This window comes from Lontra canadensis, unplaced genomic scaffold (assembly GCF_010015895.1).
Source record: "Lontra canadensis isolate GAN:19392208 unplaced genomic scaffold, GSC_riverotter_1.0 scaffold10, whole genome shotgun sequence".
In the NCBI taxonomy this organism is placed as follows: domain Eukaryota; kingdom Metazoa; phylum Chordata; class Mammalia; order Carnivora; family Mustelidae; genus Lontra; species Lontra canadensis.
In genome coordinates, this window is record NW_022631004.1 from 4,095,298 (window position 1) to 4,107,478 (window position 12,181).

Here is a 12,181-nt window from a genome sequence, read left to right on the forward strand (position 1 = left end):
CAAGGCACCTCTCTGGGCACAAAAGGGAACAAGGTTCGTTTCCCGTAATAAGGAGTCGGATGATGAATAGGAGGGCAAGACAAATATATTAACCATAACCCAAAGCTGAATTAAAGAGGCATAAAAACCTGTTTTGAGGACTCATGGAAAGAACTCACCCACTTTTTCAAGTAGGAGGAGAAGCTTTATGGAAAAGGTGGGGAAGGAGAGCTAGGCTTTGCTTATAAATTTAGGACCTCTGAGCCTGGTCCCTCTTCCCCAGGAGCTCCCATACTAGTTGGGAAGAAAATCACATGTACAAGCAGCTGCAATTCAAGCCCATATGTGATAAAAGGGATTTGAAAGTCAGTTAAAAGCGAGAGATCATTTCCTACTACAGTAACCAGAACTTTATGGCAGGGTGGACTTGGGCCCTAAGAGATGAAATGGATTTATTAAAATGCATATTTCAGATAAAAACTGATTAGATGCTCTAGATAATTTGGAAAACCCAGAAAAGTATAAATAATAAAACAGAGGTCCCTTGGTGGCTCAGTTGGTTAAGCGTCTACCTTCGGCTTAGGTCATGATCTCACGGTCCTGGGATCGAGCCCCCTGATAGGCTCCCTGCTCAGGGGAGAGTCTGCTTCTCCCTCTCCCTCTGCCCCTCCCCGTTGCTCATGCTCTCTCTCACGCGCTGTCTCTGTCAAATAAATAAATAAAATCTTAAAAAAAAAATAAGGCAGAAATCTATCTATAGACCTACTACCTACAGATAAATATATTGCAAGACGTATGCTTAGTACATATTTGAATATGAATAGAATTAGTAAATGACATTACCATTTACTGTCTTTTTTTCTTATGCATATTTTTACTATATCATTTGGAAACTTTTTAAAAAAGATTTTATTTATTTATTTGACAGAGAGAGAGAGAAAGCACAAGTAGGGGGAGCAGCAGACAGAGGGAAAGGGAGAAGCAGACTCCCCGCAGAGCAAGAAGCCTATGTGGAGCTTGATCCCAGGACCCCAGGATCCCTACCTGAGCCGAAGGCAGATGCCCAACCCACTGAGCCACCCAGGAGCCCCTGGAACCTGTTTTTATTTTTATTTATTTATTTATTTATTTTTTAAAAGATTTTATTTATTTATTTGACAGACAGAGATCACAAGTAGGCAGAGAGGCAGGCAGAGAGAGAGGAAGGGATGCAGGCTCCCTGCCAAGCAGAGAGCCCCATGTGGGCTCAATCCCAGGACCCTGGGATCATGACCTGAGCTGAAGGCAGAGGCTTTAACCCACAGAGCCACCCAGGCACCCATGGAACTTGTTTTTAAAAAACATATCCTGTAAGGGGACCTGGCTGGCTCAGTCAGTAGAGCATGTGTCTTGACTTTGGGATTGTAGGTTTGAGCCCCATGTTGGGTGTGAAGAGTACTTAAAAATAAAATCTTAAAAGAATTTTAAAAAATCCTATAATATTCACTTTTATCAGTAAAATTATTAGAAAATACTTTTTTTAAAATAACTAAGAAAATACTGTTTAAATAAATATCAATAATTAATTGATATATCATTTCTAGAACCAGTTTCCAGAGTGTTCACATTTAGATTTTTTCTAAACGTCCAATCATTATAAATAAAACTTCAATGAAAGTGCTAAACACAAATCTTTGTCGACATCTTTATATTTTCAAGGTAGTGGAATTATCAGGTCCAGGTGTCTTAACATTTCTAGGGCTCTCAAGAGAGTAAGACATTGCACAATTACTTTCTTGAAAGGTTATACCAATTTACATTCCCGCTAGCAATGTATGAGATTGAGATACGCACCTTCATCAACGGTGTTCCTTTAAAATATTTGCTAATCTGACGAGAGAGTGGTAAATCATTGTTTTTTTAAATTGTGTATTTATTTGTTAGTATAGTATTGTCATCTATACTTCAATTAAAAATGAACTTTTTAAAAATTTGTATTGATTCGATCACTAGTGATGTGGGACATTTTAAATATGATCATTTCCATCCATATTTCCTTTAAGTTTCCAGTTCATGTTCTTCGTCTCTTTGGGGGAGAGGAAGTTGGAGAGAATCTGCAATTCTCAGTCAGTCTGGGCTCTTCCATGGTTATCACTGTGTGAGCATTTGCCACGGTGGGATCTCATTCATTCATGTTCCTCTCTCTCCCTCCCTCTCCCCCAACTCTCCTTCCTCCCCAGCCACCCCCAAGACAGCCCTTGAACATAGCCAACTACTTCGCCCAGTGCTCAAAGGAACCGTGCTCTGTTGCAACACTGGAGGAGAAACTGGTGCTTTTGGGACAATATGTTCAGATTGTCAAGGGCCATTGAGTCATTGAGCCTCTCTTTTTAAACACTGATCTTAGAACCTAACCTCCCCCTATGACATCAAATTAAACTCCACAGCATTCCTCTCTTGATTTCCCAAGTTTCAACTGACCTTATTCTCCTGCCTTCATCATGTCTGTTCCTGCTGAGCCTGGCGTGGACCTTCCTACAGTCTCCCTAGGCTGAATCCTGCCTGTTGCTGATTATGAAGCTCTAAGAGTGGCCCTTGGCTGAGGGTAATCTCTTCCTCTGAATCCTATAGCACATCGTAGTTCACGGACAGTGTTTTCTAGCATCCCAAATGTTCTGATTGTTTGTGCATGCCATTCTTCTACTTCATTACTTTATCAACCTCTGAAGAGTCTGCTTGTGTAGGGTCTATGTCTTCTTTATGTCTGGATTCTCATGATGCAGTTAGCAGAAATCAAAAAATGTTTTATGAACTAAAAGATTAAATGTCATTTAACAGAAACACTAGGGGAAAGAGAGCTACTTTGAAAGGGAAACCAAACCTTAATTTTAATTGTATTGGCTGTGGTAATATTACAGACTGAATCGTGTACCCTTACCCCACCCTGGCGGGGGCGGGGAGCAGCTAGCCAAATTCATAATTGAATCCCTAAGTCCCATGTTACGATATTTAGAGATAAGGCCCTTGGGGAAATAATAAAAGTTAAATGAAGTCGGAAGGATGGAACCCTAACCCAGTAGGATTAGTATCTTTCTAAGAAGAGGAAGGGACACAGAGCTCTCTTTCTCTCTATTCATTTGTGTGCACAGTAAAAAGGCCACATGAAGACACAACCGCTATCTTCAAATCTGAATTGGATTCCTTATCAGAACCTGATCATGCAGGTGGCTGGTTCTGAGACTTCCAGCCTTCAGAACTCTAAGAAAAAAAGTTTCTGTTGTTCAAACCACCAGGCTCTGGCGTTTTGTTATGGCAGCCTGAGCTAATATGGAGGTGATGGTAAGATGTTAGGTGGAAATGGGAGAAAGTCAGTCTAAAAAAGGAATATTAGTAACCTAATCAAAGAACTCACAGGATCTCATGATGAGACCACTTGGTGGTGGTAAATAAAGGAAGAGCTGGGAAACATGCTTCCTTTTGTCTTGTCATCAGGGCACAAGATACTCTCTTTTTTTTTTAAAGATTTTATTTATTTATTTGACAGACAGAGATCACAAGTAGGCAGAGAGGCAGGCAGAGAGAGAGGAAGGGAAGCAGGCTCCTCGCTGAGCAGAGAGCCCAATACGGGGCTCGATCCCAGGACCCTGGGATCATGACCTGAGCCGAAGGCAGAGGCTTTAACCCACTGAGCCACCCAGGTGCCCCCACAAGATACTCTCTTATTCTGGATCCTTTTAAATCCCCTGTGGCGAAGCAATAAAAACTGATAGAAATTACAACTGGATTCCAGGGACTGAGAAACTGAATGGGGCTAAGCGATTAATTTTAGATCAAATACAAAGTCAGGAGAGGGAAATAAGCACTCAAATAATACTTCAAAACAACTGGAAATCTGACAAGGAAATTACCACTGGCTTCCATGAGAGTAAGAGCCTACTCTCTTATAATGTTTTCTTGATGATATATTGATTTTCTTGAGCTGATGCATTAGCCACGGAAAGATGTTCCTGAGTCTCCAGGAACATTACTCGATCTGGGCATCAGGCCAGATCACAGAACCACACATGACTTTAAAACCAAGTATTAAGAAAGAACACATTAGAAAGCCAAGAGAGAAAGAGAACAATTCTCTCTGGGATCTTAATATTTGTTCTCAGGTCCCTGCCAAAAACTCACTCACCATAAACTGCGTATGTTAAATACGTGTCATGCTTTTGAAGTTTCAAACAAAAAAAAATCTTACTCGTATGAAACAAAAACAATAAAGACAGGCAAAGAGCTTTTTGAGGACCCTACTTCTTGGAACTCTTATAATTCAATGTCTTTTCAATTCTTGCATTAGCAATTAAAAACAAAAGAAACCATGAAAATGTTTCTTTCAAAATTTCCTTTTATCCAACATGAGGAGAAAATATGAGGACAACTGAGTCATTTTCTTATCCTTTATGATAGATTTCAATGTATTCTGTGCCTAACCTCTAAAATATGTATATCTGATACATAGATTCTTTTTTTTTTAAATTTTTTTTAAGATTTTATTTATTCATCAAAGAGAAAGAGAGAGAGAAAGCACAAGCAGGGAGAGCAGCAGGCAGAGGGAGAAGCAGGCTTCCCATTGAGCAAGCAGCCCGACGTAGGGCTAGATCCCAGGCCCCTGCGGTCACGACCTGAGCCGAAGGCAGAGGTTTAACTGACTGAGATATCCAGTTGTCCCCGAATAAACTTCTAGGGGCGCGTTGGTGGATCAGTCAGTTAAGCATCTGCCTTTCACTCAGGTCATGATCACAGGGTTCCTGGATCGAGCCCCACATTGGGCTCCCAGCTCAGCGAGGAGTCTGCTGCTGCCTCTCCCCCTGGCTCTTGCTCTATCCCTCTCTATCTCTCTCGGTCAAATAAATAAATAAAATCTTAAAATAAAATAAAATAAACTTTTAATAAGTATAAATTACAAACAGGAAAGTTCTAAAGCAATAGCTCAATGAATTATCAAAAAGGAACCACAACAGGGTAAGCGCCAGCCAGATCAAGAAACAAGAAACATTACCAGCAACACAGACGTTCCTTTCCAAGTATAGTTTTAGGCTAGATATATTTTTTCATAAAAATATTATTAATGATAGTAAGTGCCTAGATCAGTCCACAAAAGCTAAAAAAGTTTATGAATACATTGCCCAAGGGCTAGAGGGACATCTCCACTTACCAGGGCCTATTCTAACTTAGTTTCCTTAGTCAATTGCACGGCTCCTGGGAACACAAATTAGCATAACCACCCAGTGTTACTGGAAAGTAGTTTATGGATATGTATCCAGATCCTTAAAAATATGTGTATGTTATGCCCTAGTGATTCCAGCTAAAAAATTTTTCTCCAAGCAGTATCAGAGGTGTGCTGATGGATATTTGTCCAAACAGCATCATAAGGACAGTAGCCCTGGGATAGCTCTGTCACTTCCTAACTGTGCGATTTGGGACAAAATATCTCACCAACCGCTCTGTGCCTTGGTTTCCTCATCGGTTAAATGGTAATAATAGTAGGTTGTTTCAAAGAGTTGCATAAAGAACTTAAAAGAGTGCCTGTCACAGTGGTTTAACATTTGTTAAGAACTTAGTTACTATTACAAAACCATTCATCACAACATTATTCATAAAAAAAGAATTTTTGAAAGATGTTAAATGACCAGAAATAGGGCAATGAATGCATACGGTTTTGTGCATCCATACAAAATGTCTCCCTCAGGGGATGGCATAGGGGTTAAAAATGGAGACTCTGGAACCCAAAAGCCAGCCTGGCCCTGACCAGCTGTATGACCTTGGACAACTTTCTTAACTTTCTGAGCATCAGTTTCCTTATTTGAAAATAGAGTTAGCACTTAAGCAGTGTTGGTGCTCTCCATCGTTAAATTGATGGCCTGGTGATCCACCAAACGCACAAAGCTTTCCGGTTAGTGGCTGAGAAACTACGTGCTCTGCGAGAAGACAAATGGAACAAAACCTAAATCCTTTTCAGAATTAATAGAGGGAATTACAGACACAGGCCTGGGCCTGGATGCTATGTGCATGATTTCCGTGTGAAGGAACTGGAAAGAGTTGTTCTGCTGGCAGCACCAGAATGCACTGCTTTGGCTAAAAGGGTAAAAAAAAATCCCCCAAACAAAAACTCCCACCATACCACGGCAACAAACAAGTCTTGGGCAGAGAAAAAAGCTGGGCTGGTTTCCCTAATCTCCTGCACCCCTCACCCCCTCTTTTCTTCTCCCTGCCCCCCTCTCCTCTCCCCTTGTCGCTGTGGGCTTCCCAGAGACTGCAAGACTGGGAGTAGAGATTTCCATCCACTTGGGGGAGGAGGCATGCATACAACAGCTCCCACAGAAACATCTGGGGGGCCGCGCCGAGGTGACCCCTGTCCCACTTTTAAAACCTTCGGTGTGAGTGTAGACACAAGCCAGACATGCTTTTGTTCTACAGGAGCAGGTTTCTAGGCAGCCTTGGAAAGTCACAAGGTATGGTGACATTGCTCTGACCCAGTAACCCCAATTTCTGAATAGGACAAAGGCCAGCAGTCCCCAAGTCCTACTCCCTTCACTATCAGCAGCTCCCATCCCCCAAGAACCTTGTTCCTCCAAAGGGACACCAGAAACTGTAACACCACCAGCTGTGTGTGCAGAGGGTAGCCGTAGTGCCCTGAGCACCATGGCCTGTGAGATAAAGGAAGCTTTGCGTTGGAAGCCCGTATTCCCTGAATACCCCTGGACAGCAATGGGGAAGGCTGGGCGGCTGCCAGGGCCCCCTCCCAGCCCTCCAGTGACAGTTCGGACAATGGCACCGCTTGGTTCACTGCAGGCACTGAGTGTGGGAAGAGAGCGGCTTTGTTCAGGCCTTGTCACTATCTTTCCTCGCCACCGTTCCAACCAGGCTTCTGGGGCTTGTAGGGTCACTGCTACCTTATAGGGTCTTTCCATTCTACTTTCTTAATAGATTGGCATTAATTAATATTTAGTCTGTGTCCCCAGTGTGCCCAGACCACAGATAGCATCCGGAAGACCCAATAGCTATCCTCAAGGAGGAGATGGTTAAAAGGGCCATGTTTCTAAGAAATCACTGACCATTGCTATGTTTTTGTTGTGGTGGTGGTTGTTGTTAAAAATGCTCTTAAGGAGGGGCACATGGATGGCACAGTTGGCTGAGCAACTGACTCTTGGTTATGGCTCAGGTCCTGATGTCAGGGCTATGAGATCAAACCCTGGGTTGGGCTCTGTGCTCAGTGAAGGAGTCTACTTCAGACTCTCTCTCTCTCTCTGCCCTGCCCTCTCATTCTCTCTCTCCCTCAATCTCTCTCTCAAATAAATAAAATAAATCTTTAAAAAAAAAATGCTCTGAAGGAAACAGAATGACCCAGTGAGGAGTGCAGATCAAGAATGGTGTCCTGGGAGCCCTAGTTCTTGTTGCTCGGGTCCCAGTGGAAGAACCCATATGTCAAATAGATTGGGCTCTCCTGGGTGTTCCTAAAAATGCAATTATTACCAGTTGCTGGGGAGGTACTTGCGGGCCCCAGAAGGAGCCAGCCTTGTAGATTTTACAGGACTTGTATAAAAAACAGAAGCTCCTCAGCAACATTTTGCTTCAAGTTCTTGTATTTAAAATTAAGTCATCCAGGTGTGCCTGGATTTTCCATATGGAAAGATTAATTCTCATCTGAGAATTAATAGATGGGCCTGAAATAGTCTCCTGGAATCTGCTTATTTGAGAGTATCCTCTGAAAAATGTTTCTTATTTTCTCAGGAGGTAACACATTCAAGTTGGTTACTTTATATAATAGGAAGGCACCCATTTTTTAGATGATCCTTCGGATGTTTGAAGATCATTGGGAAATGAGTTAAACAGACGTGGTTTTCTGGAGGCAAAAAGCTCTAAGTAGTGGGGGATCCTATGTGTGTTCACAGGTGCTAGTCTCATATTTTCTTGCTGCTTCTCTTTGCTCACCTTCTGGCTGGTGTAAAACCCATCTGTACAATGGCGAAAGGTCTTGTTATGCCAAATGCTCCCGGAAGAGATGTGAGGGGCTCCTCATATTCAGAGACCTGCAAGGTTAGGAACTCAGGTGGTGTCACGTCCATTCCTTTCTCTCCTGTTACTCTCTTCCTCTTCCTCCCTTCCTCACTCAAGTGTTCACTGATCACTAGTCACTATGTGCTAGTCTCTGGGAATATAGAGCTCAAAACCATGGTGTTGGCCCTAGAAGAATCCACATTCTATTGAAGAATTCCATGGGGCGGTGTTATGACAGACGTATGTACAAGATGCTGTGGGAGGGAGCACCCTTAGCCAGACTTGGGACATTGGTGAAGGCTTTGTGGAGGAACAGATGATGCTAGAAGTGAGGGAGTATGGAAGATTGAGGAGGAGTGTGTCAAATGGAGATGGAGAGGGGGGTGATTAGTGCCTGAAGTTTCTGATTCGGTTGGTCAGTGGTGGGTCTTGTGGACAACAGTGTATCAGGGGTGGAAGCCACTGAGTCAAGAGGATTAGCCAGTGCAAAGGTCCAGAGGCAGGAGACAATATTCAGGGAATAACCGGTTGTTTGGTCAGGTTGACACCCAGCATGTAAGTAAGTGAGCGATCCTGGATGAGATGGAACTGACAGGAAATGTAGCCAAAGAAAATTGTCTTATGAGGATGAAGCAAATGTGGCCAAGGTCTTGAGTGCTGACTGTTTAGGGATCCATTGTACCATTAGGTCTACTTCTGTGTTTATTACAAATACTCATAGTAAGTTTTATGGAAAAGTAGAATATCCCCAAAATGCACCAAGACCAGAACATAGCTCAAACAGATCTGAATCACAGGTCTGCTGGTTTCTAGTGACTACTGAGGACTCTGGGAAGTTACCTAACCTCTCCAGTTCTCATTTTCCTCAAGTGAACATGGGATAATAATCATGCCTACCTTCTTGGGCTTTTATGAGGATTGAAAAGATAGAACATGGAGAAGGCCCTCCACAGTATTTGGCATGAAGTTATCCCTTTTCTATCGCAGAGGGATCATCTCATTCATTCTGATTGAGATTTCCGGATGATGTTCTGAGGGGTGCCAAGCAGAGAACATTTAAATATTCCATAAGTTTCAGAAGTATGAGCCTGCAAGGCAAAGCCTGGAGCTGGGAGCAGACCTGGGGCAGTGGTGTGGAGTGAGGAACATAGCCACACCGTAGACTCACGTGTGTAAGTTCAGAGGGGTTAGCCCCTGCAGATGATGGCTGAGGAACAGAGAGCCTGCTGAGCTCCCTAAGTGCAGCGATGGAACACTGATTGCATTCATAATCCTTTGCATTCCCCGTATTTTCTGTTCACATAAATTCTCAAACAAGACACACCGACACCGTCACACATACTTAGTAGGTAGGCTATTTTGTTATCCAGGATGTTAAACAGACCCATCAAAAAAGATGGGAGGCAAATCTGGGACTGTATGCTCTGGGGAACCCCTGGGAGCCTTTGAGACATAGCTCAACCCCGATCACACCTGTATCACACCTGCAGTCCTGATCAGCTCTTCAGGGAGAACGGCTCCTGGTAGGTCTTTAACGACCAGGTGTGTTTGCCCACTCTCAGCCTGCGCTTTCTAGTACCGTACCTGACAAGCTGACAGGCACACTTCACATTTTGCAGCTGAGAACTGCAAATAGAACTTGAGCAAAATTATTCAAACATTTGGGCCAAAGGGCCCACCTCTGACTTGACAAACAGCAGATATGCTCCTGGACACCAATCTCTGGAACTCTCTTGGAAAATGCTATTTATCTCTTAAGGGGTGTGTAGGAGGAAAACATTTAGATCTGTGAGCTCATCGTAAATAAAATCAGGGCTGGCAGTTTCTGTGTGTTCTTTGAAGTGTTAAAGAGCTAAATACGTATATCCTGAGATCCCACCGAGGATGCTCCAAGGATGGAGTGCTCACAGCATGGAAACTTTCCTTCCACCAACCTCTCTGCTCTTCCCGGAAGGGTAAAACACAGTGTTGAAATTGAACTTTGAAGCTGTAACCTGACTTCAGAACTATTTACCCTAAAGAGTGCCATGTTCTTTTCCAAGATAGCTTCAAATCATATAGCTCCCCAAGGCATTCCCAGTTGCAACACTGGAAGTCTTAATTTTATTTTATTTTTTTAAGATTTTATTTTTAAGTCATCTCTATATCCAACATGGAGCTCAAACTTACAACCCTGAGATCAAGAGTCACATGCTCTATGGACCAAGCCAGCCAAGTGCCCCAAACACCTCCCCACAACTGGCCCTTCCTGCCCTTTAGCTCAGTGGGGCAAGACTATTAGGCTTCAGTGCTTTAAAGGAAGTTGTTTAAAGGAAGGTGTTCTTGGCTTTCCTTCCCCATTGCCAATTAGCTTCTACAGGAGTCCACATTTTGGTACCAGTCACTAGATGAGTTCTTGAAAAGCTATGAATATAAATGCCAGCTCTATTCCACAGGAACTCCTCAGTTCATAACACAAGGCTATGTCCTGGACACCTTCGTGGTGACTCACACTTCAGGTGGCTTACTGGCTGTGTGACTTTGTCCAAGTTACTTAACCTCTCTGCTTCAGATCCCTTCTCTATAAAGTAAGGAAAGGAACCGTTCTGACTTTAAGGAGTTGGTGAGGACCCAGTGAGATAAAGGCCTGGCACATAGTAAGCGCTCAATAAATCATCATTGTTATTACCGTTGATACGTGCCATTGTCACAGTATTTCATCCACACATGCTTTCTTGTGTGATTTTGTGGACCCATGAGAACAGCCCTTGGTATGTAAGAGCTATAGAATATTGTTATTGTAAATCTCTTATGTGAGCATTAACTTATGTAAATTCTGCCTCTGAAATGCCAAGAAACTGGCATGTCCACCATTCTCATAAAAGATGCTGGATAACAGCTGTCTTTGTGCCTTGTGGGGTCTCCTGGAATTCTCCTCATCTTCTCTCTCACTGGTCCTCCTCTTTGTCCTTCCTCATTCTGCTGTCTCGCCCTCTGGGGGTGCTTGCCCAGTGGGAATGGAGAGTGCACTGGTCTGTCTGAAGGAGGTGACGGCAGGATGAGTCTCTGCCCCGCCTGCCCGTCCCTTTCCAAGACCACCCATGGGGCAACTCATCCTCCTTCTCCTGGGCTCTCAGACCACTTCAGGAAACCCTGGCTTCCCTCAGAGACCTCCTGGTATTTTCATACACTGAGCTGAAACGTTCAGGTTGCTTTGGGTCAAATTCATTTAAAAACCACCTCTGCATCTGAATTAATTCCTCCAGGAACACCCAAATATGTTGGCTTTAAAGGTGGTATATCCAGATAACAAATACAAACTCTGGGGCTTAGGAGAAGTGGGAAGATTTAGACAGCACCAGATGTATTCAAGTCCCATGAGTCACCTTTAGTTTCATTAAAAGTTAAACTTCACCTTTTCAGTTTTTCCGGCTCGTGTCCATATCAAACACTGACTGTGAGTTCACGGACCCCACACACTGAGGCTCCTCAGAAAGGACAGAACAAAATTCTCTGATCAAAGCTGCCATAGGTGATTTTCCGTTTAGCAGGAGGCAATTATTCCCAAAGCAATTCCCAGAGCTCTAGCTGTGTCCTCCCCCTTGTGATCTGAGACACAGCACACCCCCCTCCCTTGACCCCACGCCCCTCTGCACCATGAAGGGCGTATTAGCACCAAATGGAACAGCCAGGACGATGACATCAGCCAGCAAAGGCTGGAGCCGAGCAGTTTTCCTCCCTCACTCATTTATTTACAAGCACGAAACCAGAAAGAACACCCAGGTGGGCTGGCTATGCCCATTCGCGTTTCATCCCCTCTCACATGGTGTCCTCAGGCTCCACTGCCTTCTCTCTTGGGTAGTCAAGGACAAATGCTCTAATCGCCTGGGGCTGTTCCTCCATTCCTGAGCCCCACTGCAGCAGGCCAGAGTACCCTTTGAGCACTTTTATGGGCAATAAAACTTTATAGCATGCCAATTTCAAACAGTTCCCACATTTCTGAATAGAACTATTAATGACATACAAGACGACTACGGTTTGCGCTTTGAAAATACCAGCAGATAGGAGACCCCTTCACAACAGGGTCGGCTGAGTTCTACCCGCTAACAGCGGGCTTACAGAAACCCCACCGTGGCAGAGCCCAGCTCCTGACCGTGAACACTTAAGTTAGGAAACAAAACAGCCTCTGAGCCTCACAACA

The 12,181-nt window shown here is 43.7% G+C and overlaps 1 protein-coding gene across 4 annotated transcripts in view; it reads right to left on the bottom strand.

The window, feature by feature from the left end:
- TRIM2 (tripartite motif containing 2) overlaps window positions 1-12,181 on the bottom strand; it is a 159,868-nt gene that overhangs the window by 98,738 nt on the left and 48,949 nt on the right. The gene's annotated exons all lie outside the window — the stretch shown is intronic.